Source organism: Vanellus vanellus, assembly GCF_965231255.1.
Source record: "Vanellus vanellus genome assembly, contig: HAP1_SCAFFOLD_57, whole genome shotgun sequence".
Classification (NCBI taxonomy): Eukaryota; Metazoa; Chordata; class Aves; order Charadriiformes; family Charadriidae; genus Vanellus; species Vanellus vanellus.
Window position 1 is genome coordinate 930,528 of NW_028127572.1, and position 17,894 is coordinate 948,421.

The window sequence follows — 17,894 nt, forward strand, 5'->3', positions numbered from 1 at the left end:
CCAAAACACAGGAAAAATGTCTGCGGGAGACGCCTGGGAGGAATCTCAGATGCATCCCAGAGGATGGAGCATTGTCCAAAGAGAAAAATCATCTCGGGTATCTTCCCTGGAGGAGTCTGGGGTTGCTACCCGGGATTACAGGGACCCAAACCACAGGAAAAATGTCTGTGGGAGATGCCTGGGAGGAATCTCATATGCATCCCAGAAGATGGAGCTTTGTCCCAGCAGAAAATTCATCTCGGGTATCTTCCCTGGAGGAGTCTGGGGTTGCTACCCGGGATTACAGGGACCAAAACCATAGGAAAAATGTCTGCGGAGACGCCTGGGAGGAATCTCAGATGCATCCCAGAAGATGGAGCATTGTCCAAGGAGAAAAGTCATCTCGGGTATCTTCCCTGGAGGAGTCTGGGGTTGCTACCCGGGATCACAGGGCCCCAAAACACCGGAGAAAACTCTGCGGGAGACTCCTGGGAGGAGTTCTGGATAGATCCCGCAGTATGGACCACTGTCAAGAGAGAAAAATCATATTGGGTGTCTTCCCTGGAGGAGTCTGGGGTTGCTACCTGGGATCAGAGGGCCCGAAAATACGGGAATAAACACTCAGGGACAAAGCTGCAAGGAGTCTCGGATGCTTCCCAGAGGATGTAGCATTGTCCAAGGAGAAAAATCATCTCGGGTATCTTCCCTGCAGGAGTCTGGGGTTGCTACCCGGGTTTACAGGGACCCAAACCACAGGAAAAATGTCTGTGGGAGATGCCTGGGAGGAATCTCATATGCATCCCAGAAGATGGAGCTTTGTCCAAGGAGAAAAATCATCTCGGGTATCTTCCCTGGAGGAGTCTGGGGTTGCTACCCGGGATCACAGGGCCCCAAAACACCGGAAGAAACACTCAGGGACATAGCTGCAAGGAGTCTCGGATGCTTCCCAGAGGATGTAGCATTGTCCAAGGAGAAAAATCATCTCGGGTATCTTCCCTGGAGGAGTCTGGGGTTGCTACACGGGTTTACAGGGACCCAAATTACAGGAAAAATGTCTGCGTGAGACGCCTGGGAGGAATCTCAGATGCATCCCAGAAGATGGAGCATTGTCCAAGGAGAAAAATCATCTCGGGTATCTTCCCTGGAGGAGTCTGTGGTTGCTACCCGGGATTACAGGGACCCAAACCACAGGAAAAATGTCTGTGGGAGATGCCTGGGAGGAATCTCATATGCATCCCAGAAGATGGAGCTTTGTCCCAGCAGAAAAATCATCTCGGGTATCTTCCCTGGAGGAGTCTGGTGTTGGTACCCGGGATTACAGGGACCCAAACCACAGGAAAAATGTCTGCGGGAGACGCCTGGGAGGAATCTCAGATGCATCCCAGAAGATGGAGCATTGTCCAAGGAGAAAAATCATCTCGGGTATCTTCCCTGGAGGAGTCTGGGGTTGCTACCCGGGATCACAGGGCCCAAAAACACCGGAATAAAAACTAAGGGGCATACCTGCAAGGAGTCTCGGATGCTTCCAAGAGGATGGAGCATTGTCCAAAGAGAAAAATCATCTCGGGTATCTTCCCTGGAGGAGTCTGGGGTTGCTACCCGGGATTACAGGGACCCAAACCACAGGAAAAAAACACTGAGAAACAGAGATGGGAGGAGTCTCGGGTGCATCCCGCAGGATGGACAATAGTCCAAGGAGAAAAATCATCTCGGGTATCTTCCCTGGAGGAGTCTGGAGTTGCTACCCGGGTTTACAGGGACCCAAACCACAGGAAAAATGTCTGTGGGAGATGCCTGGGAGGAATCTCATATGCATCCCAGAAGACGGAGCTTTGTCCAAGGAGAAAAATCATCTCAGGTATCTTCCCTGGAGGAGTCTGGGGTTGCTACCCGGGATCACAGGGCCCCAAAACACCGGAAGAAACACTCAGGGACATACCCGCAAGGAGTCTCGGATGCTTCCCAGAGGATGTAGCATTGTCCAAGGAGAAAAATCATCTCGGGTATCTTCCCTGGAGGAGTCTGGGGTTGCTACCCGGGTTTACAGGGACCCAAACCACAGGAAAAATGTCTGCGTGAGACGCCTGGGAGGAATCTCAGATGCATCCCAGAAGATGGAGCATTGTCCAAGGAGAAAAATCATCTCGGGTATCTTCCCTGGAGGAGTCTGGGGTTGCTACCCGGGATTAAAGGGACCCAAAACACCGGAATAAACACTCATATCTGCAAGGACATACCTGCAAGAAGTCTCGGATGCTTCCCAGAGGATGGAGCATTGTCCAAGGAGAAAAATCATCTCGGGTATCTTTCCTGGAGGAGTCTGGGGTTGCTACCTGGGATGACAGAACCATAAACCGTGAGAAAAAAGACTCAGGGACATAGCTGCGACAAGTCTCGGATGCATCCCAGAGGATGGAGCATTGTCCAAGCAGAAAAATTATCTCGGGTATCTTCCCTGGAGGAGTCTGGGGTTGCTACCCGGGATTACAGGGACCCAAACCACAGGAAAAATGTCTGTGGGAGATGCCTGGGAGGAATCTCATATGCATCCCAGAAGATGGAGCTTTGTCCCAGCAGAAAAATCATCTCGGGTATCTTCCCTGGAGGAGTCTGGGGTTGCTACCCGGGATTACAGGGAACCAAACCACAGGAAAAATGTCTGCGGGAGACGCCTGGGAGGAATCTCAGATGCATCCCAGAAGATGGAGCATTGTCCAAGGAGAAAAATCATCTCGGGTATCTTCCCTGGAGGAGTCTGGGGTTGCTACCCGGGATCACAGGGCCCGAAAACACCGGAATAAAAACTCAGGGACATACCTGCAAGGAGTCTCGGATGCTTCCCAGAGGATGTAGCATTGTCCAAGGAGAAAAATCATCTCGGGTATCTTCCCTGGAGGATTCTGGGGTTGCTACCCGGGTTTACAGGGACCCAAACCACAGGAAAAATGTCTGTGGGAGACGGCTGGGAGGAATCTCAGATGCATGCCAGAAGATGGAGCATTGTCCAAGGAGAAAAATCATCTCGGGTATCTTCCCTGGAGGAGTCTGGGGTTGCTAACCGGGATCACAGGGCGCTAAAACACCGGAATAAAGACTCAGAGACATACCTGCAAGGAGTCTCGGATGCTTCCCAGAGGATGGAGCATTGTCCAAGCAGAAAAATTATCTCGGGTATCTTCCCTAGAGGAGTCTGGGGTTGCTAGCTGGGATCACAGGGCCCTAAAGCACTGGAGAAAATTCTGCGTGAGACGCCTGGGAGGAGTTCTGGGTAGATCCCGCAGGATGGACCACTGTCAAGAGAGAAAAATCATATTGGGTGTCTTCCCTGGAGGAGTCTGGGGTTGCTACCTGGGATGACAGAACCATGAACCGCGAGAAAAAAGACTCAGAGACATAGCTGCGACAAGTCTCGGATGCATCCCAGAGGATGGAGCATTGTCCAAAGAGAAAAATCATCTCGGGTATCTTCCCTGGAGGAGTCTGGGGTTGCTACCCGGGATTACAGGGACCCAAACCACAGGAAAAATGTCTGTGGGAGATGCCTGGGAGGAATCTCATATGCATCCCAGAAGACGGAGCTTTGTCCAAGGAGAAAAATCATCTCAGGTATCTTCCCTGGAGGAGTCTGGGGTTGCTACCCGGGATCACAGGGCCCCAAACCACCGGAAGAAACACTCAGGGACATACCCGCAAGGAGTCTCGGATGCTTCCCAGAGGATGTAGCATTGTCCAAGGAGAAAAATCATCTCGGGTATCTTCCCTGGAGGAGTCTGGGGTTGCTACCCGGGTTTACAGGGACCCAAACCACAGGAAAAATGTCTGCGTGAGACACCTGGGAGGAATCTCAGATGCATCCCAGAAGATGGAGCATTGTCCAAGGAGAAAAATCATCTCGGGTATCTTCCCTGGAGGAGTCTGGGGTTGCTACCCGGGTTTACAGGGACCCAAACCACAGGAAAAATGTCTGCGGGAGACGCCTGGGAGGAATCTCAGATGCATCCCAGAAGATGGAGCATTGTCCAAGGAGAAAAATCATCTCGGGTATCTTCCCTGGAGGAGTCTGGGGTTGCTACCCGGGATCACAGGGCCCGAAAACACTGGAATAAACACTCAGGGACACACCTGCAAGGAGTCTCGGATGCTTCCCAGAGGATGGAGCATTGTCCAAGCAGAAAAATCATCTCGGGTATCTTCCCTGGAGGAGTCTGGGGTTGCTACCCGGGATTACAGGGACCCAAACCACAGGAAAAAAACACTGAGAAACAGAGCTGGGAGGAGTCTCGGGTGCATCCCGCAGGATGGACAATAGTCCAAGGAGAAAAATCATCTCGGGTATCTTCCCTGGTGGAGTCTGAGGTTGCTACCCGGGATGACAGGGCCCAAAAGCACCGGAATAAACACTCAGGGACATACCTGCAAGGAGTCTCGGATGCATCCCAGAGGATGGAGCATTGTCCAAGGAGAAAAATCATCTCGGGTTATCTTCCCTGGAGGAGTCTGGGGTTGCTACCCGGGATTACAGGCACCCAAACCACAGGAAAAATGTCTCTGGGAGACGGCTGGGAGGAATCTCAGATGCATCCCAGAAGATGGAGCATTGTCCAAGGAGAAAAATCATCTCGGGTATCTTCCCTGGAGGAGTCTGGGGTTGCTACCCGGGATTACAGGGAGGCAAACCACAGGAAAAATGGCTGCGGGAGATGTCTGGGAGCAATCTCAGATGCATCCCAAAAGATGGAGCATTGTCCAAGGAGAAAAATCATCTCGGGTATCTTCCACGGAGGAGTCTGGGGTTGCTACCCGGGATCACAGGGCCCAAAAGCACCGGAATAAACACTCAGGGACAAAGCTGCAAGGAGTCTTGGATGCTTCCCAGAGGATGGAGCATTGTCCAAGCAGAAAAATCATCTCGGGTATATTCCCTGGAGGAGTCTGGGGTTCCTATCTGGGATCACAGGGCCCTAAAGCACTGGAGAAAAGTCTGCGGGAGACGCCTGGGAGGAGTTTTGGGTAGATCCCGCAGGACTGACCACGGTCAAGAGAGAAAAATCATATTGGGTGTCTTCCCTGGAGGAGTCTGGGGTTGCTACCTGGGATGACAGAACCAGGAACCGCGAGAAAAAAGACTCAGGGACATAGCTGCGACAAGTCTCGGATGCATCCCAGAGGATGGAGCATTGTCCAAGGAGAAAAATCATCTCGGGTATCTTCCCTGGCGGAGTCTGGGGTTGCTACCCGGGATCACAGGGCCCCAAAACACCGGAATAAACACTCAGGGACATACCTGCAAGGAGTCTCGGATGCTTCCAAGAGGATGGAGCATTGTCCAAGGAGAAAAATCATCTCTGGTATCTTCCTTGGAGGAGTCTGGGGTTGCTACCCGGGATTACAGGGACCCAAACCACAGGAAAAATGTCTGCGGGAGACACCTGGGAGGAATCTCAGATGCATCCCAGAAGATGGAGCTTTGTCCAAGGAGAAAAATCATCTCGGATATCTTCCCTGGAGGAGTCTGGGGTTGCTACCCGGGATTACAGGGACCAAAACCACAGGAAAAATGTCTGCGGGAGACACCTGGGAGGAATCTCAGATGCATCCCAGAAGATGGAGCATTGTCCAAGGAGAAAAGTCATCTCGGGTATCTTCCCTGGAGGAGTCTGGGGTTGCTACCCGGGATCACAGGGCCCCAAAACACCGGAGAAAACTTTGCGGGAGACTCCTGGGAGGAGTTCTGGATAGATCCCGCAGGATGGACCACTGTCAAGAGAGAAAAATCATATTGGGTGTCTTCCCTGGAGGAGTCTGGGGTTGCTACCCGGGATCAGAGGGCCCGAAAATACGGGAATAAACACTCAGGGACATACCTGCAAGGAGTCTCAGATGCTTCCCAGAGGATGTAGCATTGTCCAAGGAGAAAAATCATCTCGGGTATCTTCCCTGGAGGAGTCTGGGGTTGCTACCCGGGTTTACAGGGACCCAAACCACAGGAGAAATGTCTGCGTGAGACGCCTGGGAGGAATCTCAGATGCATCCCAGAAGATGGAGCATTGTCCCAGGAGAAAAATCATCTCGGGTATCTTCCCTGGAGGAGTCTGGGGTTGCTACCCGGGATCACAGGGCCCAAAAGCACCGGAATAAACACTCAGGGACATACCTGCAAGGAGTCTCGGATGCTTCCCAGACGATGGAGCATTGTCCAAGCAGAAAAATTATCTCGGGTATCTTCCTTGGAAGAGTCTGGGGTTGCTACCCGGGATCACAGGGCCCTAAAGCACTGGAGAAAACTCCGCGGGAGACGCCTGGGAGGAATTCTGGGTAGATCCCGCAGGATGGACCACTGTCAAGAGAGTAAAATCATATTGGGTGTCTTCCCTGGAGGAGTCTGGGGTTGCTACCTGGGATGACAGAACCGTAAGCCGCGAGAAGAAAGACTCAGGGACATAGCTGCGACAAGTCTCGGATGCTTCCCAGAGCATGGAGCATTGTCCAAGGAGAAAAATCATCCCGGATATCTTTCCTGGAGGAGTCTGGGGTTGCTACCCGGGATTACAGGGACCCAAAACACAGGAAAAATGTCTGTGGGAGATGCCTGGGTGGAATCTCATATGCATCCCAGAAGATGGAGCTTTGTCCCAGGAGAAAAATCATCTCGGGTATCTTCCCTGGAGGAGTCTGGGGTTGCTACCCGGGATTACAGGGATGCAAACCACCGGAATAAAGACTCAGGGACATACCTACAAGGAGTCTCGGTTGCTTCCCAGAGGATGCAGCATTGTCCAAGCAGAAAAATCATCTTGGGTATCTTCCCTGGAGGAATCTGGGGTTGCTACCCGGGATTACAGGGACCCAAACCACCGGAATAAAGACTCAGGGACATACCTGCAAGGAGTCTCGGATGTTTCCCAGAGGATGGAGCATTGTCCAAGGAGAAAAATCATCTCGGGTATCTTTCCTGGAGGAGTCTGGGGTTGCTACCCGGGATTACAGGGACCCAAACCACAGGAAAAATGTCTGTGGGAGATGCCTGGGAGGAATCTCAGATGCATTCCAGAAGATGGAGCTTTGTCCCAGGAAAAAAATCATCTCGGGTATCTTCCGGGAAGGGGTCTGGGGTTGCTACCCGGGATTACAGGGAACCAAACCACAGGAAAAATGTCTGCGGGAGACGCCTGGGAGGAATCTCAGATGCATCCCAGAAGATGGAGCATTGTCCAAGGAGAAAAATCATCTCGGGTATCTTCCCTGGAGGAGTCTGGGGTTGCTACCCGGGATCACAGGGCCCCAAAACACCGGAATAAACACTCAGGGAAATACCTGCAAGGAGTCTCGGATGCTTCCCAGAGGATGGAGCTTTGTCCAAGGACAAAAATCATCTCGGGTATCTTCCCTGGAGGAGTCTGGGGTTGCCACCCGGGATTACAGGGACCCAAACCACAGGAAAAATGTCTGTGGGAGATGCCTGGGAGGAATCTCATATGCATCCCACAAGATGGAGCTTTGTCCCAGGAGAAAAATTACATCGGGTATCTTCCCTGGAAGAGTCTGGGGTTGCTACCCGGGATTACAGGGATGCAAACCACCGGAATAAAGACTCAGGGACATACCTACAAGGAGTCTCGGATGCTTCCCAGAGGATGTAGCATTGTCCAAGGAGAAAAATCATCTCGGGTATCTTCCCTGGAGGAGTCTGGGGTTGCTACCCGGGATCACAGGGCCCCAAAACACCGGAATAAACACTCAGTGACATTCCCGCAAGGAGCCTCGGATGCTTCCCAGAGGATGGAGCATTGTCCAAGGAGAAAAATTATCTCGGGTATCTTCCACGGAGGAGTCTGGGGTTGCTACCCGGGATCACAGGGCCCAAAAGCACCGGAATAAACACTCAGGGACAAAGCTGCAAGGAGTCTTGGATGCTTCCCAGAGGATGGAGCATTGTCCAAGCAGAAAAATCATCTCGGGTACCTTCCCTGGAGGAGTCTGGGGTTGCTACCCGGGATCACAGGGCCCTAAAGCACTGGAGAAAAGTCTGCGGGAGACGCCTGGGAGGAGTTCTGGGTAGATCCCGCAGGACTGACCACGGTCAAGAGAGAAAAATCATATTGGGTGTCTTCCCTGGAGGAGTCTGGGGTTCCTATCTGGGATCACAGGGCCCTAAAGCACTGGAGAAAACTCTGCGGGAGACGCCTGGGAGGAATCTCAGATGCATCCCAGAAGATGGAGCATTGTCCAAGGAGAAAAATCATCTCGGGTATCTTCCCTGGAGGAGTCTGGGGTTGCTACCCGGGATTACAGGGACCCAAACCACAGGATAAATGTCTGTGGGAGATGCCTGGGAGGAATCTCATATGCATCCCAGAAGATGGAGCTTTGTCCAAGGAGAAAAATCATCTCGGATATCTTCCCTGGAGGAGTCTGGGGTTGCTACCCGGGATTACAGGGACCAAAACCACAGGAAAAATTTCTGCGGGAGACGCCTGGGAGGAATCTCAGATGCATCCCAGAAGATGGAGCATTGTCCAAGGAGAAAAGTCATCTCGGGTATCTTCCCTGGAGGAGTCTGGGGTTGCTACCCGGGATCACAGGACCCCAAAACACCGGAGAAAACTCTGCGGGAGACTCCTGGGAGGAGTTTTGGATAGATCCCGCAGTATGGACCACTGTCAAGAGAGAAAAATCATATTGGGTGTCTTCCCTGGAGGAGTCTGGGGTTGCTACCCGGGATCACAGGGCCCCAAAACACCGGAAGAAACACTCAGGGACATACCTGCAAGGAGTCTCGGATGCTTCCCAGAGGATGGAGCATTGTCCAAGGAGAAAAATCATCTCGGGTATCTTCTCTGGAGGAGTCTGGGGTTGCTACCCGGGTTTACAGGGACCCAAACCACAGGAGAAATGTCTGCGGGAGACGCCTGGGAGGAATCTCAGATGCATCCCAGAAGATGGAGCATTGTCCAAGGAGAAAAATCATCTCGGGTATCTTCCCTGGAGGAGTCTGGTGTTGCTACCCGGGATTAAGGGGACCCAAAACACCGGAATAAACACTCATACCTGCAAGGACATACCTGCAAGAAGTCTCGGATGCTTCCCAGAGGATGGACCATTGTCCAAAGAGAAAAATCATCTCGGGTATCTTCCCTGGAGGAGTCTGGGGTTGCTACCCGGGATCACAGGGCCCCAAAACACCGGAATAAACACTCAGGTACATACCTGCAAGGAGTCTCGGATGCTTCCCAGAGGATGGAGCATTGTCCAAGCAGAAAAATTATCTCGGGTATCTTCCCTAGAGGAGTCTGGGGTTGCTAGCCGGGATCACAGGGCCCTAAAGCACTGGAGAAAACTCTGCGGGAGACGCCTGGGAGGACTTCTGTGTAGATCCCGCAGGATGGACCACTGTCAAGAGAGAAAAATCATATTGGGTGTCTTCCCTGGAGGAGTCTGGGGTTGCTACCTGGGATGACAGAACCACGAACCGCGAGAAAAAAGACTCAGGGACATAGCTGCGACAAGTCTCGGATGCATCCCAGAGGATGGAGCATTGTCCAAGGAGAAAAATCATCTCGGGTTATCATCCCTGGAGGAGTCTGGGGTTCCTATCTGGGATCACAGGGCCCTAAAGCACTGGAGAAAACTCTGCGGGAGACGCCTGGGAGGAATCTCAGATGCATCCCAGAAGATGGAGCATTGTCCAAGGAGAAAAATCATAGAATCATAGAATCATAGAATCAGTGAGGTTGGAAGGGACCATTAAGATCATCAAGTCCAACCATTAACCTACCCTGAAATCATCTCGGGTATCTTCCCTGGAGGAGTCTGGGGTTGCTACCCGGGATCACAGGGCCCCAAAACACCGGAATAAACACTCAGGGACATACCTGCAAGGAGTCTCGGATGCTTCCAAGAGGATGGAGCATTGTCCAAGCAGAAAAATCATCTCGGGTATCTTCCCTGGAGGAGTCTGTGGTTGCTACCCGGGATTACAGGGACCCAAACCACAGGAAAAATGTCTGTGGGAGATGCCTGGGAGGAATCTCATATGCATCCCAGAAGATGGAGCTTTGTCCCAGGAGGAAAATCATCTCGGGTATCTTCCCTGGAGGAGTCTGGGGTTGCTACCCGGGATTACAGGGACCCAAACCACAGGAAAAATGTCTGCGGGAGACGCCTGGGAGGAATCTCAGATGCATCCCAGAAGATGGAGCATTGTCCAAGGAGAAAAATCATCTCGGGTATCTTCCCTGGAGGAGTCTGGGGTTGCTAGCCGGGATCACAGGGACCCAAAACACCGGAGAAAACTCGGCAGGAGACTCCTGGGAGGAGTTCTGGATAGATCCCGCAGTATGGACCACTGTCAAGAGAGAAAAATCATGTTGGGTGTCTTCCCTGGAGGAGTCTCGGGTTGCTACCCGGGTTTACAGGGACCCAAACCACAGGAAAAATGTCTGTGGGAGATGCCTGGGAGGAATCTCAGATGCACCCCAGAAGATGGAGCATTGTCCTAGGAGAAAAATCATCTCGGGTATCTTCCCTGCAGGAGTCTGGGGTTGCTACCTGGGATTAAAGGGACCCAAAACACCGGAATAAACACTCATATCTGCAAGGACATACCTGCAAGAAGTCTCGGATGCTTCCCAGAGGATGGAGCATTGTCCAAGGAGAAAAATTATCTCGGGTATCTTCCACGGAGGAGTCTGGGGTTGCTACCCGGGATCACAGGGCCCAAAAGCACCGGAATAAACACTCAGGGACAAAGCTGCAATGAGTCTTGGATGCTTCCCAGTGGATGGAGCATTGTCCAAGCAGAAAAATCATCTCGGGTACCTTCCCTGGAGGAGTCTGGGGTTGCTACCCGGGATCACAGGGCCCTAAAGCACTGGAGAAAAGGCTGCGGGAGACGCCTGGGAGGAGTTCTGGGTAGATCCCGCAGGACTGACCACGATCAAGAGAGAAAAATCATATTGGGTGTCTTCCCTGGAGGAGTCTGGGGTTGCTACCCGGGATCAGAGGGCCCGAAAACACCGGAATAAACACTCAGGGACGTACCTGCAAGGAGTCTCGGATGCTTCCAAGAGGATGGAGCATTGTCCAAGCAGAAAAATCATCTCGGGTATCTTCCCTGGGGGAGTCTGTGGTTGCTACCCGGGATTACAGGGACGCAAACCACAGGAAAAATGTCTGTGGGAGATGCCTGGGAGGAATCTCATATGCATCCCAGAAGATGGAGCTTTGTCCCAGGAGGAAAATCATCTCGGGTATCTTCCCTGGAGGAGTCTGGGGTTGCTACCCGGGATTACAGGGACCAAAACCACAGGAAAAATGTCTGCGGGAGACGCCTGGGAGGAATCTCAGATGCATCCCAGAAGATGGAGCATTGTCCAAGGAGAAAAATCATCTCGGGTATCTTCCCTGGAGGAGTCTGGGGTTGCTACCCGGGATTACAGGGACCCAAACCACAGGATAAATGTCTGTGGGAGATGCCTGGGAGGAATCTCATATGCATCCCAGAAGATGGAGCTTTGTCCAAGGAGAAAAATCATCTCGGATATCTTCCCTGGAGGAGTCTGGGGTTGCTACCCGGGATTACAGGGACCAAAACCACAGGAAAAATTTCTGCGGGAGACGCCTGGGAGGAATCTCAGATGCATCCCAGAAGATGGAGCATTGTCCAAGGAGAAAAGTCATCTCGGGTATCTTCCCTGGAGGAGTCTGGGGTTGCTACCCGGGATCACAGGGCCCCAAAACACTGGAGAAAACTCTGCGGGAGACTCCTGGGAGGAGTTCTGGATAGATCCCGCAGTATGGACCACTGTCAAGAGAGAAAAATCATATTGGGTGTCTTCCCTGGAGGAGTCTGGGGTTGCTACCCGGGATCACAGGGCCCCAAACCACCGGAATAAACACTCAGGGACATACCTGCAAGGAGTCTCGGATGCTTCCCAGAGGATGTAGCATTGTCCAAGGAGAAAAATCATCTCGGGTATCTTCTCTGGAGGAGTCTGGGGTTGCTACCCGGGTTTACAGGGACCCAAACCACAGGAGAAATGTCTGCGGGAGACGCCTGGGAGGAATCTCAGATGCATCCCAGAAGATGGAGCATTGTCCAAGGAGAAAAATCATCTCGGGTATCTTCCCTGGAGGAGTCTGGTGTTGCTACCCGGGATTAAGGGGACCCAAAACACCGGAATAAACACTCATACCTGCAAGGACATACCTGCAAGAAGTCTCGGATGCTTCCCAGAGGATGGACCATTGTCCAAAGAGAAAAATCATCTCGGGTATCTTCCCTGGAGGAGTCTGGGGTTGCTACCCGGGATCAGAGGGCCCGAAAACACCGGAATAAACACTCAGGTACATACCTGCAAGGAGTCTCGGATGCTTCCCAAAGGATGGAGCATTGTCCAAGCAGAAAAATTATCTCGGGTATCTTCCCTAGAGGAGTCTGGGGTTGCTACCCGGGATCACAGGGCCCCAAAACACCGGAATAAAAACTCAGGGACATACCTGCAAGGAGTCTCGGATGCTTCCCAGAGGATGGAGCATTGTCCAAGCAGAAAAATTATCTCGGGTATCTTCCTTGGAAGAGTCTGGGGTTGCTACCCGGGATCACAGGGCCCTAAAGCACTGGAGAAAACTCTGCGGGAGACGCCTGGGAGGACTTCTGTGTAGATCCCGCAGGATGGACCACTGTCAAGAGAGAAAAATCATATTGGGTGTCTTCCCTGGAGGAGTCTGGGGTTGCTACCTGGGATGACAGAACCAGGAACCGCGAGAAAAAAGACTCAGGGACATAGCTGCGACAAGTCTCGGATGCATCCCAGAGGATGGAGCATTGTCCAAGGAGAAAAATCATCTCGGGTTATCATCCCTGGAGGAGTCTGGGGTTCCTATCTGGGATCACAGGGCCCTAAAGCACTGGAGAAAACTCTGCGGGAGACGCCTGGGAGGAATCTCAGATGCATCCCAGAAGATGGAGCATTGTCCAAGGAGAAAAATCATAGAATCATAGAATCATAGAATCAGTGAGGTTGGAAGGGACCTTTAAGATCATCAAGTCCAACCATTAACCTACCCTGAAATCATCTCGGGTATCTTCCCTGGAGGAGTCTGGGGTTGCTACCCGGGATCACAGGGTCCCAAAACACCGGAATAAACACTCAGGGACATACCTGCAAGGAGTCTCGGATGCTTCCAAGAGGATGGAGCATTGTCCAAGCAGAAAAATCATCTCGGGTATCTTCCCTGGAGGAGTCTGTGGTTGCTACCCGGGATTACAGGGACCCAAACCACAGGAAAAATGTCTGTGGGAGATGCCTGGGAGGAATCTCATATGCATCCCAGAAGATGGAGCTTTGTCCCAGGAGGAAAATCATCTCGGGTATCTTCCCTGGAGGAGTCTGGGGTTGCTACCCGGGATTACAGGGACCCAAACCACAGGAAAAATGTCTGCGGGAGACGCCTGGGAGGAATCTCAGATGCATCCCAGAAGATGGAGCATTGTCCAAGGAGAAAAATCATCTCGGGTATCTTCCCTGGAGGAGTCTGGGGTTGCTAGCCGGGATCACAGGGACCCAAAACACCGGAGAAAACTCTGCAGGAGACTCCTGGGAGGAGTTCTGGATAGATCCCGCAGTATGGACCACGGTCAAGAGAGAAAAATCATGTTGGGTGTCTTCCCTGGAGGAGTCTGGGGTTGCTACCCGGGTTTACAGGGACCCAAACCACAGGAAAAATGTCTGCGTGAGACGCCTGGGAGGAATCTCAGATGCATCCCAGAAGATGGAGCATTGTCCAAGGAGAAAAATCATCTCGGGTATCTTCCCTGGAGGAGTCTGGGGTTGCTACCCGGGTTTACAGGGACCCAAACCACAGGATAAATGTCTGTGGGAGATGCCTGGGAGGAATCTCAGATGCATCCCATAAGATGGAGCATTGTCCAAGGAGAAAAATCATCTCGGGTATCTTCCCTGGAGGAGTCTGTGGTTGCTACCCGGGATTGAAGGGACCCAAAACACCGGAATAAACACTCATATCTGCAAGGACATACCTGCAAGAAGTCTCGGATGCTTCCCAGAGGATGGAGCATTGTCCAAGGAGAAAAATTATCTCGGGTATCTTCCACGGAGGAGTCTGGTGTTGCTACCCGGGATCACAGGGCCCAAAAGCACCGGAATAAACACTCAGGGACAAAGCTGCAATGAGTCTTGGATGCTTCCCAGTGGATGGAGCATTGTCCAAGCAGAAAAATCATCTCGGGTACCTTCCCTGGAGGAGTCTGGGGTTGCTACCCGGGATCACAGGGCCCTAAAGCACTGGAGAAAAGGCTGCGGGAGACGCCTGGGAGGAGTTCTGGGTAGATCCCGCAGGACTGACCACGATCAAGAGAGAAAAATCATATTGGGTGTCTTCCCTGGAGGAGTCTGGGGTTGCTACCCAGGATCAGAGGGCCCGAAAACACCGGAATAAACACTCAGGGACGTACCTGCAAGGAGTCTCGGATGCTTCCAAGAGGATGGAGCATTGTCCAAGCAGAAAAATCATCTCGGGTATCTTCCCTGGAGGAGTCTGTGGTTGCTACCCGGGATTACAGGGACCCAAACCACAGGAAAAATGTCTGTGGGAGATGCCTGGGAGGAATCTCATATGCATCCCAGAAGATGGAGCTTTGTCCCAGGAGGAAAATCATCTCGGGTATCTTCCCTGGAGGAGTCTGGGGTTGCTACCCGGGATTACAGGGACCAAAACCACAGGAAAAATGTCTGCGGGAGACGCCTGGGAGGAATCTCAGATGCATCCCAGAAGATGGAGCATTGTCCAAGGAGAAAAATCATCTCGGGTATCTTTCCTGGAGGAGTCTGGGGTTGCTACCTGGGATGACAGAACCATAAACCGTGAGAAAAAAGACTCAGGGACATAGCTGCGACAAGTCTCGGATGCATCCCAGAGGATGGAGCATTGTCCAAGCAGAAAAATTATCTCGGGTATCTTCCCTGGAGGAGTCTGGGGTTGCTACCCGGGATTACAGGGACCCAAACCACAGGAAAAATGTCTGTGGGAGATGCCTGGGAGGAATCTCATATGCATCCCAGAAGATGGAGCTTTGTCCCAGCAGAAAAATCATCTCGGGTATCTTCCCTGGAGGAGTCTGGGGTTGCTACCCGGGATTACAGGGAACCAAACCACAGGAAAAATGTCTGCGGGAGACGCCTGGGAGGAATCTCAGATGCATCCCAGAAGATGGAGCATTGTCCAAGGAGAAAAATCATCTCGGGTATCTTCCCTGGAGGAGTCTGGGGTTGCTACCCGGGATCACAGGGCCCGAAAACACCGGAATAAAAACTCAGGGACATACCTGCAAGGAGTCTCGGATGCTTCCCAGAGGATGTAGCATTGTCCAAGGAGAAAAATCATCTCGGGTATCTTCCCTGGAGGATTCTGGGGTTGCTACCCGGGTTTACAGGGACCCAAACCACAGGAAAAATGTCTGCGGGAGACGCCTGGGAGGAATCTCAGATGCATCCCAGAAGATGGAGCATTGTCCAAGGAGAAAAATCATCTCGGGTATCTTCCCTGGAGGAGTCTGGGGTTGCTACCCGGGATCACAGGGCGCTAAAGCACTGGAGAAAACTCTGCGGGAGACGCCTGGGAGGAATTCTGGGTAGATCCCGCAGGATGGACCACTGTCAAGAGAGAAAAATCATATTGGGTGTCTTCCCTGGAGGAGTCTGGGGTTGCTAACTGGGATGACAGAACCATGAACCGCGAGAAAAAAGACTCAGGGACACAGCTGCGACAAGTCTCGGATGCATCCCAGAGGATGGAGCACTGTCCAAAGAGAAAAATCATATTGGGTGTCTTCCCTGGAGGAGTCTGGGGTTGCTACCCGGGATGACAGGGCCCAAAAGCACCAGAATACACACAGGGACAAAGCTGCAAGGAGTCTCGGATGCTTCCCAGAGGATGTAGCATTGTCCAAGGAGAAAAATCATCTCGGGTATCTTCCCTGGAGGAGTCTGGGGTTGCTACCCGGGATTACAGGGACCCAAACCACAGGAAAAATGTCTGTGGGAGATGCCTGGGAGGAATCTCATATGCATCCCAGAAGATGGAGCTTTGTCCAAGGAGAAAAATCATCTCGGGTATCTTCCCTGGAGGAGTCTGGGGTTGCTACCCGGGATCACAGGGCCCCAAACCACAGGAAAAATGTTTGCAAGAGACGCCTGGGAGGAATCTCAGATGCATCCCAGAAGATGGAGCATTGTCCAGGGAGAAAAATCATCTCGGGTATCTTCCCTGGAGGAGTCTGGGGTTGCTACTCGGGATGACACGGCCCAAAAGCACCGGAATAAACACACATATCTGCAAGGACATACCTGCAAGAAGTCTCGGATGCTTCCCAGAGGATGGAGCATTGTCCAAGGAGAAAAATCATCTCGGGTATCTTTCCTGGAGGAGTCTGGGGTTGCTACCTGGGATGACAGAACCATAAACCGTGAGAAAAAAGACTCAGGGACATAGCTGCGACAAGTCTCGGATGCATCCCAGAGGATGGAGCATTGTCCAAGCAGAAAAATTATCTCGGGTATGTTCCCTAGAGGAGTCTGGGGTTGCTACCCGGGATTACAGGGACCCAAACCACAGGAAAAATGTCTGCGGGAGACGCCTGGGAGGAATCTCAGATGCATCCCAGAAGATGGAGCATTGTCCAAGGAGAAAAATCATCTCGGGTATCTTCCCTGGAGGAGTCTGGGGTTGCTACCCGGGATCACAGGGCCCGAAAACACTGGAATAAACACTCAGGGACACACCTGCAAGGAGTCTCGGATGCTTCCCAGAGGATGGAGCATTGTCCAAGCAGAAAAATCATCTCGGGTATCTTCCCTGGAGGAGTCTGGGGTTGCTACCCGGGATTACAGGGACCCAAACCACAGGAAGAAAACACTGAGAAACAGAGCTGGGAGGAGTCTCGGGTGCATCCCGCAGGATGGACAATAGTCCAAGGAGAAAAATCATCTCGGGTATCTTCCCTGGTGGAGTCTGAGGTTGCTACCCGGGATGACAGGGCCCAAAAGCACCGGAATAAACACTCAGGGACATACCTGCAAGGAGTCTCGGGTGCATCCCAGAGGATGGAGCATTTTCCAAGGAGAAAAATCATCTCGGGTTATCTTCCCTGGAGGAGTCTGGGGTTGCTACCCGGGATTACAGGGACCAAAACCACAGGAAAAATGTCTGTGGGAGACGGCTGGGAGGAATCTCAGATGCATCCCAGAAGATGGAGCATTGTCCAAGGAGAAAAATCATCTCGGGTATCTTCCCTGGAGGAGTCTGGGGTTGCTAACCGGGATCACAGGGCGCTAAAACACCGGAATAAAGACTCAGAGACATACCTGCAAGGAGTCTCGGATGCTTCCCAGAGGATGGAGCATTGTCCAAGCAGAAAAATTATCTCGGGTATCTTCCCTAGAGGAGTCTGGGTTTGCTAGCTGGGATCACAGGGCCCTAAAGCACTGGAGAAAATTCTGCGTGAGACGCCTGGGAGGAGTTCTGGGTAGATCCCGCAGGATGGACCACTGTCAAGAGAGAAAAATCATATTGGGTGTCTTCCCTGGAGGAGTCTGGGGTTGCTACCTGGGATGACAGAACCATGAACCGCGAGAAAAAAGACTCAGGGACATAGCTGCGACAAGTCTCGGATGCATCCCAGAGGATGGAGCATTGTCCAAAGAGAAAAATCATCTCGGGTATCTTCCCTGGAGGAGTCTGGGGTTGCTACCCGGGATTACAGGGACCCAAACCACAGGAAAAATGTCTGTGGGAGATGCCTGGGAGGAATCTCATATGCATCCCAGAAGACGGAGCTTTGTCCAAGGAGAAAAATCATCTCAGGTATCTTCCCTGGAGGAGTCTGGGGTTGCTAC